This window comes from Chiloscyllium plagiosum, chromosome 10 (assembly GCF_004010195.1).
Source record: "Chiloscyllium plagiosum isolate BGI_BamShark_2017 chromosome 10, ASM401019v2, whole genome shotgun sequence".
Taxonomy (NCBI): Eukaryota; Metazoa; Chordata; class Chondrichthyes; order Orectolobiformes; family Hemiscylliidae; genus Chiloscyllium; species Chiloscyllium plagiosum.
In genome coordinates, this window is record NC_057719.1 from 71,147,951 (window position 1) to 71,163,421 (window position 15,471).

Genomic DNA, 15,471 nt, shown 5'->3' on the forward strand with positions numbered 1-15,471 from the left:
GAGTTGGTGGGTGTATTTTACAGCCTTTCATGCCACAAACCACTTTCATTAGCATAGGCTGGGGACTGACACTGAAACAGTATGGCTTGTTTGGTCCAGTGGCTGGGTTATTTTTTAACCAACATGTCCTGGGCTCTATCGCTCAGTCTTGTCTCCATTGGCTTGACCACTCAGCCAACTTAGCAAATCGACTCCACTCTGTCCATAAGAATGATCCCAACCTTCAAGCTGCTTACAATTTCAATGTACCCCATCTTGCTTCATGCTAACATTTCCATCCTGGACCTGCTATAGTGTTCCAATAAAAATAGTGCAAGCTGAGGGAATTGCACATCATTTTCCACTTAGGCATGTTGCAACTTTCAGGACGCAATGTTGAGTTTAACAACTTGAGAGCTCAAACCATGTCTTCCTTTTCAATTGCACCCATTGCCCTCCAATGTCTTGATGGTATGGATTTGACCTATTTCCTACTATTCATCCCTATCATTAACACCTATATTGCATCTACCTCTAACCTTTACTATTGTCAGTGCTCACTTTGGCTTTTACCCCTCTTTGCCAACAGTGTAAAAACTATCATTACCCAGACCCCTTTAGTTCTGCAGAAGGATTGTTAAACTTCGAAACATTAATTTAGTTTCTCTGAACATAGATGTTGCTGTAAATTTTGAGTTTCTCCAGATCTTTCTGCTTTATTTAAGATAGAAGGCGGCTCATTTACTTCTATCAGCTGCTCGAGGCCAGAAATTTTGTAATAAATTAATCTTGACCAAAAAATTACAGATATAATTGCCACATTACACAGGTACTAACTGTATTACTGGGGCATTCCCATTCCTTATGACCCTGTTATTTATAATACACCAAATCTCCCAAGTTAAATTCTGCCTCTGATGTTCTTGTCTGAAGCATCACTGCTCTCTGAATTTTATCCAAAACTTCAGCCATGATGAAAGCCCGTCTCACTGCATATCAAGAAATCAAATGTGCAGAAACATGGAACTAATTGTTCTAGGCATTTAACAAATAATCATTCTTGTAGATTTTATCTCAGAACTCTTTGAATACCCAAACCTTCATCACTATCGAGCTGACAGATGTACAGCTCACAAATTATTTCTCATTTTACTTGTTGAGGAAAGCAACAATATTTCTTCATTTGCACTTTGGGAGGGCTTGTTCCAAAATCCATTTCATTTTTTCCACTGTCAATTCATACTCCAACTTGCTTTCTCCCGTCTTCCATATTAGTTTTCTCCTGTTCATTTTCTTGATTTCCAACTGTCACCTCTCGGCAATCATCCTTGGTGATACGTCAGAAAGGCCGGTTGTGAAACATAGAGCTATAACCAATCTTCTCACTTATTTTATATGTAATTGTTCATAAAGGTAGATTGTACAAAGGTGCATTTCTTAAATGAATCACAACAATTTCAGCCTATCAAGAGCATGAGTGAAACAGAAGTTAATGTCTACCAGCTCCATACAATTAAATGCATTTGAAATTGAATGCCCTAAGTGTAACTTCTTGCATATTTATGAACATCAACCGCTTCCATTCTGTAAATCTAATTCATTTGCAAAATATACACAGCTTCTTCTACATTAAATCACAAGGTACTGAAAACTGCCCAATGACACATGTATACTTGTCAGTCTAATGTCTTAGCACTCCAGCAGGGACAAAATGTAACTGCTGAATAACAAAAAAACTTGTTACTCCCTTGGTTTATAATGGTTCTTTGTGGGGCAAGAGATTAAAAATAGGATGAAGAACGGGAGAATGCTGTTCTCTTACTGAATACTGCAGCCCGTAACAAGTTGCTCAAGTCATGAGTTAAAAGTTAAACATACTCCTAGAGCAAAGATTAGTTTGCTTCAGCCTAGAATCAACAGCAAGTTAAGAGAAAAGAAGACAAAGTGAAGATGATTCATGATGCAGCAGGCATCAAACTTTGAGTTCAGTGCTGGTCAGAAGGTCATGGTGCAAAGTCACCAAGGTAATATGAAGAAGTATGAGATGAGAGGTGCATTCACATACCTAGTAAAGCTTGGAGAGAATGTCAGTGTTGTAAAGATCATTTGCTTGAAAGAGGAAACCTGACAAAGAGAAGAGCATGAGAATCCAGCTGAAGTGAGTCAAGGTCTTTGATTAAGAAAAATCAATTAATGTCATAGCCCCACACATTAAGTGGATTTGGTAATCAAAATCAAAGTTTGGATTTGACACATGTAGAAATGTCAAGAGAGCAGACACAAGTTCATGGAAATAGAGATACCGCACAGGAAGGGAAAGAAACCAGATAGATTAATTCAAGGTATGCGAGGAGGAAGAAGAAATTGTTCTTTATATTACCCCTTGCAAATGATGATGTTTTTGTTAAACACTTACTGCTGTGAAGGTAAAACATTCTTTTGAAATGTAAATTACTCACAGTATCAGTCATATATGTTTTGCTGGTGATTATAGTAAAACCAAGTATGTGATACAACCTGATAAATTTTCAGGTATTATTGAAATAAAAACAAAGTGCTGCAGGAAATCAGCTGGTCTAGAAGCAACTGTGGAGAGAAAAACAAGTTAAATTTTCAGGTCCAAATTGATTCCAATATGATTCTTCTTCAAAATGTTAACTCTGGTTCACTCTTCATAGATGCTAATCAACCTGCTTAGTTTCTGGAGCACATTTTTTTACTGATGTCTCCTGAATCTGCACCATTTAGCTTTAATTTTAGATATGGTTGGCTTTGGTTTAGTCATATTGTACTCTAGATTCTATGTACATGCACATTTTAAAATGCATTATATTTTAAAGTGGAGAAGAAGTGAAGCGTATTGCAAGATCTGAGCATTTTTATTATTTACTATCTCTGTAGCCCACTCTATTGGAGAGCTGTAAGTAAAGTTCAACTTGTGGTTGCCTGTGGTTGAGCATATCATAGAGTCATAGAGATGTACAGCACGGAAACAGACCCTTCGGTCCAACTCGTCCATGCCGACCAGATATCACAACCCAATCTAGTCCCACCTGCCAGCACCCAGACCATATCCCTCCAAACCCTTCCTATTCATATACCCATCCAGATGTGTTTTAAATGTTGCAATTGTACCAGCCTCCACCACTTCCTCTGACAGCCCATTCCACACACGCACCACCCTCTGTGTGAAAAAGTTGCCCCTTAGGTCCCTTTTATATCTTTCCCCTCTCACCCTAAAGCTATGTCCTCACCCCAGGGAAAAGACCTTGACTATTTACCCTATCCATGCCCCTCATGATTTTATAAACCTCTATGAGGTCACCCCTTAGCCTCCACACTCCAGGGAAAACAGTCCTAGCCTATTCAACCTCTCCCTATAGCTCAAATCCTCAACCCTGGCAACATCCTTGTAAATCTTTTCTGAACCCTTTCAAGTTTCAAAGCATCCTTCTGATAGGAAGGAGACTAGAATTGCACGCAATATTCCAAAAGTGGCCTAACCAATGCCCTGTACTGCCGCAACATAACCTCCCAACTCCTGTACTCAATACTCTGACCAATAAAGGAAAGCATACCAAATGCCTTCTTCACCAATCCAGCTACCAGCAACTCCACTTTCAAGGAGCTATGAACCTGCACTCCAAGGTCTCTTTGTTCAGCAACACCATTATGTGTATAAGTCCTGCTAAGACTTGCATTCCTAAAATGCAGCACCTTGCAAATTAAACTCTATCTGTCATTCCTCAGCCCATTCGCCCATCTGATCAAGACCCCGTTTTAATCTGAGGTAACACTCTTCGCTGTCCACTACACTTCCAATTTTGGTGTCATCTGCAAACTTACCAACTATACCTCTTATGCTCACATCCAAATCATTTATGTAAATGATGAAAAGTTGTGGACCCAGCGCCGATCCTTTGGCACTCCACTGGTCACAGGCCTCCAGTCTGAAAAACAACCCTCCACCACCACCCTCTGTCTTCTACCTTTGAGCCAGTTCTGTATCCAAATGGATAGTTCTCCCTGTCTTCTACGAGATGTAACCTTGCTAATCAGTCTCCCATGGGGAACCTTGTCGAATGCCTTACATAGATCACATCTACTGCTCCGCCCTTATCAATCTTCTTTGTTACTTTGTTACTTCTTCAAAAACTCAATCAAGTTTGTGAGACATGATTTCCCACGTACAAAGCCATGTTGATTATCCCTAATCACTCCTTGCCTTTCCAAATACACGTACATCCTGTCCTCAAGATTCCCTCCAGCAACTTGCCCACAACCGACGTCAGGCTCACTGGTCTACAGTTCCCTGGGTTGTCCTTACTACCTTTCTTTGAAGTGGTACCACGTTAACCAACCTTCAGTCTTCTGGCACCTCACCTGTGACTATTGATGATACAAATATCTCAGCAAGAGGCCCAGCAATCACTTCTCTAGCTTCCCACAGAGTTCTGGGGGTACACCTGATCAGGTACTGGGGAATTTAATGATCAAAAATATATGAGCTTGCTTATGAAAACAGCAGCAGTTTGTCATACCTAATGAGCTGTATCGGAAAATGGTTTGAAATCCATGAACATACTTCCATCTCAGAGGATTAGTGTAAAAGGTAGCCAAGCTATGAGGAGGTGAAGAAAATAATAGTGAAGAGAGCTGCATCAGCAGATTGGTGCAGAAGGAAGTGGACTGAAAGCAAGCTGGCTGTCAGGATACAGAAGTATTGCAATGGCTCCTGTGGAGACAGGTACAAGGTTGGACAGCGAGTAAAGGGATATTTGAGTTAAAAAGCTTACTTTCCAGGCTACAACTCTTTAAGCATTGTGAAAGTAAGCCTGGAATTCCGATGTGCCAGTGCATCTGGAGCTTATTTTAATAACTTTAATTAAAGCTGCATCAGGACTTGGTGGTTGATGCAGGGAAACCAAAAAGGCAATCAGCAACTCGGTTGAGGGTAGCCCTAAGAAGAAATTGTTGCCGTCCCAAATTACAAGCCAGGGTATTGAGTTTCTCCCTATTTGGCCTAAGAAATACTCAAACAACGAGAAGTATCAGGGCTTGCATCTCTCAATGTTGGTTGTTTTCATATTATTTTGTACAGCTACCATAAATATTATAATCACATACAGACAACAGCAGAGCTACAATATTTGGAAAACATGTTTCACACCTCGTTATTAAGCAAGACTATAAAAATTATGACTCATCACTGCACTATTGTCTTTTGCATGCTTCTTAAAGCTGCTTGTATAACCATAGACAGCTAGTATTAATACAATAGGTAGTGTCTAGGGAATTAATAGATGTGATATGTTATACAAAGGTATCTGTCATCTTGAACAATAAGTGCAGTGATATATGATGTGTGTTTTTGGAAAACTGTGCTTGAATGTGACTTTCGCACTATATAGACTCACATTTACTTTGATAAGAAATTAGTTGTTGGTTTTCTCCATCATTGTCAAGCAGCCTGCCAAAAATATTGCCTTTCATTTTCCTTGTGACTGTAAATGCATTGAAGTTACTGGGAGTAGGCACATAACGTGCCTTTTTTTCTCCTTGTTCCTATCAAAACAACACAAGAGCATTGATGCTCCAGGGAGATTTGTATAGAATCTGACGCCTGTATCAGCTCTGAAAAAACAACCAAATTACAGTCTGAGGTGATGCAAATGATATCCTTGGTGCATCTTCCCGATCTTCCTGTGAGGCTCTTGACAGCTGATGCCTGGATTAAACAAAAAGACCAGTAACTTATGACTATTAGCTCAAAGCAATCATCTCTCATTATTTCAATTACATGGGTAAATGCATGCAATCATGTATCAAATCACAGCTCCCTTTTGAAGAGGTTCTTTTCAGTGCAGGATTCCTGCCAGAAAAAAAATGTGCAAATATTTACACTGGTCTTTCATCAAACTGCACCTTTGTTTGGCAAAAAACTTCCCCATGGCTACGATTTTGAGTGTGATTTTGCAGAGTAAAAAACAAAAGGAGGATTGGAAACAGTGAAAGGTTTCAGTGGCTCATTAGCAATCAGAAAATGAGACACCTTCTGTTACTTATTGCTACCTGAGCTGGCAGCCTGATTATGGCTGCCATTCTTGAATCACACTACCTGCAAATAGAGATGCACTGGCCAATTCAAGGCTCTTTAGGCAACTATGATTGATGACTCAGTGACTAGGAGAAAATTGCTTTTTATGAATTATTCATCAGGATATCTCTGTGCTGCTAAAGTAGCTGACAGGAAAGTTCTGACACTGTCTGGGCACAATTCACTTACAAATCACTTAGAAGTAAGTGAATATTAAAAATAGCTCAGTTACAGCATACCACCATGGTATCAGGTTGGGACTTTTCTTTGCTTGTTGGAATGACAACAAGAAAATAAAATGATATCTTCTTTGATGCTACAACAGTGTTGTCTAAAACTGTGCTGAACAGTTAGAATCAGCTAAATTTTGCTGATTTATTGCACATCTATGAAATGGTAATAATTTGTGATTAAACTTAATATTCAAAAAGTTATCAGATGATGCAAATCTTTTTAACACTTTAGCTACATACAATGTAAAGTGTATTCCATTCTAATTAATATTGCCTGGAATATTCTTTCATTTAAAAAGTATATTGACAATGCTTTGCACAGCAAAAGACAGATCTTAAAGAGCATAAAAACCTTAAAATGTTTTATCCTCATAAAGCTTTTAAAACAACAAATCTACAATTTATTTTAAAAGGAAGCATTTCTAACATTTATGTTTGTTGAATTTCAGTTTGCATCAGTTAACATACCAGGGCTGCATTTTGGTAGTCCGATAATAATAAGCTAGCTGAACTTTTATAGTGATTTGCGTTAAAGGTCAAGGGTTGTAGTAAATTAATAGTTTTTTCATCCGACTGCATGCTTATTCAGTGCTCTGAGGATGACAGACCTCCCATAACCTTGCCCTGCATAGAAGACATATTACAGCAATGAACTGTTGGTCTATCAGCACTTTGACATGTGTGCTTGACACTAAGTTTTTGAATGTTTCAGGCCTTGCCCTAGATGCCTGTCATTGTTTGCTATTCCATTGATTCAAAGGCTGCTTTCCTCGTAGAATCAGCTCTCTCTCTCTCTCTAGGTACATATATATTTAAATTTGTGTTTGCTACACTTATATCATACTTCCTATAAGAATTGTTGCTTAAGGTTTCAGTCTGTAATTTGTTTCTTTTTGATTTATGTCACTTTCTACAAGGTGTTTCATTAAGTGACAACAGCGCAGGATTTCACTAGAACAATTTTCCTAAAAGTGGATTTTAAGGAAAATAGATTGTAGACAGCATATTTTAAGACAGAAAAATTATGTATATTTTTGAAGCTGTCATGAAGTTTTTGAAACTGAACAAACTAATTGTATTTGCAAAAACATTTTGTACACTCTGTGACAGGATACAGGGTTGTTATCCAGACACAATACGACAGAAAATGTACAGATTATTTGCATTTTAAGAATGTTTACAAATACTTGCACTACATTGATAAAAAGTCTTTGATATTTTGATGCCAAAATTGATACTAAAATCAAGACTACATATTTCCTTGGGATATTTCTGGATTTTAAAAATGTGTTGCTGGAAAAGCGCAGCAGGTCAGGCAGCATCAAAGGAACAGGAGAATCGACGTTTCGGGCATAAGCCCTTCTTCACATCGATTCTCCTGTTCCTTGGATGCCGACTGACCTGCTGCGCTTTTCCAGCAACACACTTTTAAGCTCTGATCTCCAGCATCTGCAGTCCTCACTTTCTCCATATTTCTGCATTTGTCCTGGAAAATGAATTGATCAGAGTGGACTGAATTCCCATCAGTTCCAGGTTATCCCTCCTCCACCTACCCTTAGAATACACTGTCAGGAAGCACTTTTTCACACAAAGGAACTCTCTTCTCCCAAAAGCTGTTGAGGCCAAATTGATTGAAAACTTAAAAACCACCATTCCATCATGTTGTTTAGACAAGGATATTAAGGTTTATTGAGTGAAGCTCAGTAAAGTGGAATGAAGATACGTAACAGTCATGAGCTCTTTTCGTAGAGGAACAGGCTCGAGGGCCTGAATAACTTATTCGTCTTCTTATGTTTCTTTAGATGGCCACTGAGTTGACGAGGAGACTTCAGGGCCAATGATTGTCTACTCTTGGAGTTCTCACTTTGCTGCCTCAGTGGGACCCAGTTTATTACTAGCTGTCAGCCTACTGACAAAGATAAGTTAGGTCAGCCTCCAGACAGGAACAAGTGTTACCTGGCAGTAGGGCCCATGTGAAGAGAGGGTTGGAGACCCTAGTGATGGTGAGGAATTTCCCTACTGCAAGTAGACAGCCTGGATTCAGAGATGTGCCTCTCAGTTCTATGCAGATTAAATGCTTGCCAACAGGGTCAGTACTAAGGTCACAAAGAGGTATTATTCCAGTATAACCATTATGAAATAGCATCAAGAAATGACTTCAACTTTGTCAACTTTGAATAGATCGTAACTACTTTCAGGTTTGTTCGATCAAAATGTTTGTAAACATTCTGAATAGTAAATGCTTCTTTGTCCATCTTCAAATAGAAATTACAACTTCCAGTTAAAAAAACTGTATCATAAGTTTCAATCCTTAACATACTTAAAGTTGAAATCTAAATGAAAGATTATTTTAAAGGAACAATTCAAAATAAAACAAAGTATACTTGAGGTGCATTTGTCTAGGTATGTGCTGCAACTGGTCAGTGCCAAATAATTTTCAGTTGTAGATGATAGTAGTACACGTAATTAAATATATACTTTTTTCAGTGTCCTACAGACCAGCCCAAAGTATTTGCAGACAAGGCATACAAAACATTATTTAAATATATTGTCAAAATATAACTCCTTTGTATTTTGTCTGAAATTTATGAAAATGCAATGTTTAGAAAGGGAAAAATGCATATGGCTTCCTCTTGGTAAAAATTGATCTGTCATCCATTTCGTTTCTAAATCATATGGTGAAAAGTATGTGTTTCTTAACATATTTCTGTCATATACAATTTGTGCAATATAAATAATTTTAAGTTAAACTTTTAACCACTTTTTCTACTAAAGAGTTCATTATTTTTTTATTTGTAATCCAGTTTCCCCGCAGACCAACATAATTTTTACCACACAAACTCAAGCACAGCTTTCAGACTAGTCAAACCCAAGAGACAAGCAGGAGGAAAAAGCGACTTCAACCTCTCTTTCCTTTGCATTACCCTTCTCGGCTCAGGCTCCATCGACCTGTCAGAGACATCATTGTGATTGACTGCCCTGGCAGATGTGCTGCTATAACAGGTAACCTGATCATCTAGACCCATCTGTCTCTCAGTTCTCTTCAATTCACACATTGAAAAATATTAGAAATTGGGAGGGGTTGGATTCTTTGTTGTGCAAAAATGGAGGGGCTCTACCATCATACAAAAGATTAACCTCAGGGTGGGAGGATAGTGAGCATAAATGGCATTTTCATGAAACACAATATATCTAAAATTAGTGCAATCATTTTAATAGCAAAATCTAAAATCTGTATACATTAACAGAATTTGTAACTTATCAAAGTATTACTGAGAGTGAATAATATTTAAATATTTAATTAATTCTCGATAGCCCTCCCTTACAAAGAAAAATATGAGAAATTAGAGTTCAGTGATGAGATGAAACATTTTGACTGCTTAAACTCATGGTTAGTAAGGCAGATGGAGTGTTCAGTCATGTGGAGTCAGAATGGTTGTCTTGTTCAGCAGGAACATTTTTTTTGGTTGTCCTCCCCAGTTCCCACAGTTTGGCAAATGTTGTGACATAAGCAAGTCGGATTGCTGATTTCACTACACAAGGATTGGCCTGAACAAGAACAGGCAGAGGTAACCCAAGCATCATGCTGAAATGTTAACTAATTTACTAGTATCTGTCTTTCTGATAATTACTTTCCACCAAAATATTTTGCTCTGCTTGTATATGAAACATTTCCTTTCACAAATCAACACTCCTAGAATGTAGACTTATTCTATCCATCAACAACTACTAGCCAAAGAGGATATAATCTCAAAGATGTCAGTGCATCGCACTCCTCCATTCTAAGTGTCAGTGAAGAACACTGCAGATATGTTTCCAATGTATTTTGGCAGACCACTGACTCACAGTTACTGGGCTAAAACAACATGCTGTGGACAGACATGAAACGTGAAGAATCTGGTAAAACAAATGTCAGCAAGCACCCAAAATGGCAAATAACTAACTGTGTGTACATTTCAAAGTGGTCAGTTATTCCAGTCAGCAACAGTCAATCTGTCAAGATTTTTTTAAAGAAACTGCAGTTCAAAAATAAGAATATTTGTAGAGTGTCAAAGAATGTATTGCTGTTTGTTAAATATAGACAACAGATTGGAACATTGGGGCTAAAAAAGATTTGACACATGTTGTTATAACTTTTTAAATTCAAGCAAATTATCTTTTTTATCATGGAAGAAATTATAAAACAATGTATACAATTTATGCTTTTATTATTATACCTCATGCATCAAATATGTACTGTAAAGTTAATATTTTCAAATTACAATTTTATAATGCAAGGTTTCTTACCTTTATTTTTAACCAGACCATGGCAGTTGGCAAATTATTTTGAACAGATTTGTAACTGATATGTAAATACGCCTTAATTTTTCTTTTCCAAAACTTCTTTCAATGACCTTATTCTAATGGTTTTACTGTTGTTGCAGTATAGAGGACAGGATCAGTGATTGTCAAGTGTGTTAATGTGATTCTTGTAGCTGAGGGAAGAGCTAGTGTGGGTAATTTGCACTTAAGCAGATGACAGCTGTTGAGGAAAATTTGAGAAAGATAGCTAGTGAAAAGCACCTTGCACCTTCACTGATTATAGTTCATCTGATAGCATCAAGGAAGCAATGTCCAGTAGGTGCTGTAATACAGACTTTAAAATACCTTGATGGACGTATATTGGACTGAAAGAGACTAGAATCCAAATGAAAAGCTGCACGTGGCAGAATGACTTGGTGGGCCTATGTGATAGAGCAAAACAAATTCCCCTTATTTTATCATTCTTAGGTTCAATTTGATGAACTTCTGCTATATTGCCACGACATTAACAAGTGCCCCATCTAGTGGCTTTAACAACAATAACAGTTACAAGAACCAAATTGTATTAGAATTCATCAACACTTTTCTCCTAATTATATACATCCAGTTTTGGCAACTAAAAATTTTTTCTCCATTCCATTTAATTAATTTAGCTTTGTCGCAAAAATGCCTTTTTTTTTCTTTTTCTATCCCTTTTTTATTCCTTTAACATGATATTTTGATCCTAAACCAACCTCACGTTATCCATTTAGGAAGCATGCACTATGATACATGACTAATCCAACTAATTTTTTTCTCCTTTTTTAACATGCCTAATTTGTATTTTGGATAATGAATATGCACAGCTAGTAATTTTTTCCCCTGTGAGCTGTTTTTTAATCTCATAATATTTTCCGACATTTTGCAATTGTAACAAAAAGGCTGATGTGAATAATGAGCTAAACAAGATCAGTGAACATCAGTAAATGACTTGTCTTCTGCTGATACCATCACTCTATTTCAACTTCTGTACCTTATTTGAGTTTGAATTATATGGAGTTGCTGACCCCACATCCTGTCCATCACAAAGATAATCTATTCCATCTCTGTTATATCATTTCGCTCCACCCCACCTGTCTTTGAATCCCATAGGCCTTTGTCACCTGCAGAGTCAATTGCTTCAGCACTCTCCTGACAAGCCCCTATTCTTTATCCCCCATCAGGTCATCTAAATGTCTGCTCGCTGTATCTAATCATGGACAAAATCCTGCTTGCTGTTTGCCCATCACTCATCACTTTCCAACACTCCAACATTTCCTTTTATTTAATGCTTCTTTCATTTTGAGCCCTCCCTGGCTTGATTAACCCTCTTTCAGTGCTACGACCCTATTCACTTGTCTATCCCAGAACTGTCTGTTTCTCCGACTCTCGTCTTTTGTACATTGCTCCTTTTGTTTCGTTCCAATCATAACGCCTCTTGCTATTCAGGGCCCATGTTTTATAATTCCTTAAATTGTATTCGGAATACCAGTACTGTCAGCAAGTTGTGCATTCTGATTATGTACTCCTGGTGACTTGTGACTGGAATAGTTCATTGCCACCAACGCTCCATTCTATTGGTTTAAAGTAAGCAATAAACAGGAAGGCATTTCCTGGTAGGACACTGTAACAAAAAATCAAAAGGTCAGCAGGAGCTTACAACAGAACATCTTCCTTTATACATTGAGTCTAAGGATCGATCTATTGGCAGGGGTAGAAGACAGACCACTGTAGAGTATAACAAGAAGAGCCATTTGTCTCACATAACGAGGTCTAATTTATTGAATGTTAGTGATAGGTACAATTCGCATTAACTGGTTAGGCAGAATGACAACTGTCATGAGCCAGATCTGTTATGTCAGTCTCCATTAGGGCCTTATGCAGGGATAATGACTTCTCCATTTAAAGCCAGTGTGACAGCATCAGAATGGGTGGAGCTCACTACAGCTCAACATTAACTCTGTCCCCAATTTCTTCATCAACATCTCCCCCAAGTTATTTTCCTCTTAGTTAACATCATGCACTTGAGTACATTCACAGAATCATAGAATCCCGATAGTGCGGAAACACATGATACATTCAAGTACATATAATAACTTTTACATTTAACACTACCCGTCTCCGTCAAAGTCTCAGAACTAGGTAATCTGGAGGTTGTGAACTTTTTCTAGAATGTATATCCTTCTGAATTCAAAGGTTGGTAGTGATTCTGATTGCTTGGAGATCATTTCTCAGAGGCCAGAGGATATTTTATCCATCGGGTGTCTTTTGTGGAGGACCGTGTTGAATGTAACAGTTGATCCATGAACTTAATACAGAGGACTTTTGACTTTGAGTTTCCTTCAGTTTGGTAACTAAGGTGGAAATTCCATCCCTTCATTTGGGGAGCTTTTAATCTCATGAATGCCCATCATGGATGGTGACAGTTCTGTTGAAACAAGTACTTTCTTCCTTGCTGTATCTTGGATTCCTAGATCAGGGAATTATTTTTGATTTGAGCAGGTATTGTCTTTTTTGTATTATTCTGTATCTTCAGACTAGGACGTTACTTGTTTCTGTACATCTCCTAAATACATGAACATTGTTCTGACTTCCTTGGAGTTATATGTAGCTCCAGTCCATGGTGTTCAAGCAAATCGTTCCTCTTGATCTGCAGATATATCAGCAGATAATGTATCAGATCTTTACATCAACTTGTTGATTAGGGTGCCTTCCGGGTGAGCAGGTCAGGCAGCATCCAGGGAACAGGAGATTCGACGTTTCGGGAGCAGATAATGTATCAGATCTTTACATCAACTTGTTGATTAGGGTGCCTTCCGGGTGACTAGACATTTTCAAATCCTCAGACATGTTACTGAAGGATTTCTCATCACTTGTCACTATTTTTGTCTTTGCTATTGTCTTTTAAAGCAGAAGAGTCCAACAAATTAAAGCGTTCTTCACTGAGGAATAGAAACATTTCTCCCCATTCTGTTAAACTGTGATTTCCTTCCTGTTAAAGTCATAGAGTCATAGAGATATACAGCACGGAAACAGACCCTTTGGTCCAACCCGTCCATGCCGACCATATATCCCAACCCAATCTAGTTCCACCTGCCAGCACCCGGTCCATATCCCTCCAAACCCTCCCTATTCATATACCCATTCAAATGCCTCTTAAATGTTACAATTGTACCAGCGTCCACCATTTCCTCTGGCAGCTCATTCCATACACGTACCACCCTCTGCCTGAAAAAGTTGCCATGTAGGTCTCTTTTATATCTTTATTAAAGAATTCTCGACACCGTAATCTCAATGGATTCCCATGGAATGAGGAAGTCCAATAAATTTTCCATTAGGTACAGCTTTACAGATAAGTCATCAACTGCTTTCCCCGAAACAGTGTTGTCTCAAAACTAATTGAACTCTTTCGGCTGCCATGATGATATTAAGGTCAAGACAAAGGTAACGGTGCAGGCTCAAAAGAGAGGAGTACAAAAAAGAGGAGTCAGGTGGTTGATGAAGGAACAGTGCTCTGAAAGCTAGTGCTTCCAATTAAACCTGTTGGACTATAACCCGTTGTTGTGTGATTTTTGACTTTGTACACCCCAGTCCAACACTGGCATCTCCAAATCAAAAGAGAGGAGTGTTGATTGTGAACCACATACACATATTGTATTCTCATGCAAAGTTTGAGTTGCAATTTTACTTGCAGCAAGCTTTTGATCTTCGTAGTCATTTCACCTGTGCCACATAGTTTAACTTTTGTGGGCTGTAACCTCACTTTGTTCAGCTGTGGCATCTGATCCAACAGGATAGTGACATTTCTTCCATATCAATCTAAAAATGAACAAAATGCCCCTTGCCATTTGTGAAACCACAGTCAGTCAAATCACTAATTGTGTTCAAAACAATAACTTATTCTAGAAATGCTTTTGGCATCTTTTCTAATGGAGATATGTTGACTAATGCTCTAACAGAGGTGGACCAACCACATTAACATTCTTGTAAGAGTCAGCATTGTTTTTTTTCTTTTTCTGAAGCTGTGTCCAAATACAACTGCACAGCTTCTGGAAGTGATCTACAATGTTATAGAAATAGGAATGTTTGATCATAACTAAGCCTGTGAAGCTTTCTTGTCCTATGGTGCTGAAACAGACCTTTCTTATATGCTGTGTGGTTTACTTCTGCCTTAGCTAGTTATGTGCCTCTTTAGAGTGTCTGTACCTCTATGAATAAGTTATGCTGATTTCCTGAGTAGGGTGTTCCTCTGAAGATCTGTTTCAGAGTCTTTTTTGCTTCTGCTTCCAGCACAATTTACGTAGCATTCTGCACTGTCAAGTCTTCCTTTGACTATAATAAATCTGACAAAGACTCCTCAATTGTTTCAACAACAATTCTGTCTCTTATGAATTCTGATTTCAAATCTCTATAGTATTAGTTTTCCACTTTTTGAATGGTCGATCATTCATTTGAAGTTGAACTCTTCTTTTTAATCTTCCTCATCCCATAATTTATTTTGTTCTCAAAATAACTATCAAAGGCTTTTCAAACTCTCTCAAAAGTATCACTGCTTTCTTTTACATTTTGGTGATTCAAAGTGCCATTTGCCAAAGCAGCTGGTGAATACAATGATGTATTCATTTGTTCAGCATCAAAATTAGTTTTTAATTTTGAAGTAGCTCTGTACCTTAAGAATGGTCTTTTCCAAGATTTCCAGTTCTGTTTAGCTGATTTTTTTTGCATTAAACCCACTAAGGAGTATTATTTCTCCTTTCATTTCTTCTTTATCTGTTTATGTATGTTGTGAAACTTGAAAGGGTTCAGAAAAGATTTACAAGGATGTTGCCAGGGTTGGAGGAT

The 15,471-nt window shown here is 38.0% G+C and overlaps 1 long non-coding RNA gene across 2 annotated transcripts in view; it reads left to right on the forward strand.

Annotated features, from left to right (window-relative positions):
* Nucleotides 1–15,471, forward strand: part of LOC122553755 — a 98,237-nt gene that overhangs the window by 33,615 nt on the left and 49,151 nt on the right. For both annotated transcript variants that reach the window (XR_006312834.1, XR_006312833.1), the window contains exon 3: nucleotides 9,114–9,312. This is a non-coding gene — a long non-coding RNA (uncharacterized LOC122553755). The remainder of the gene's footprint in view (nucleotides 1–9,113; nucleotides 9,313–15,471) is intronic.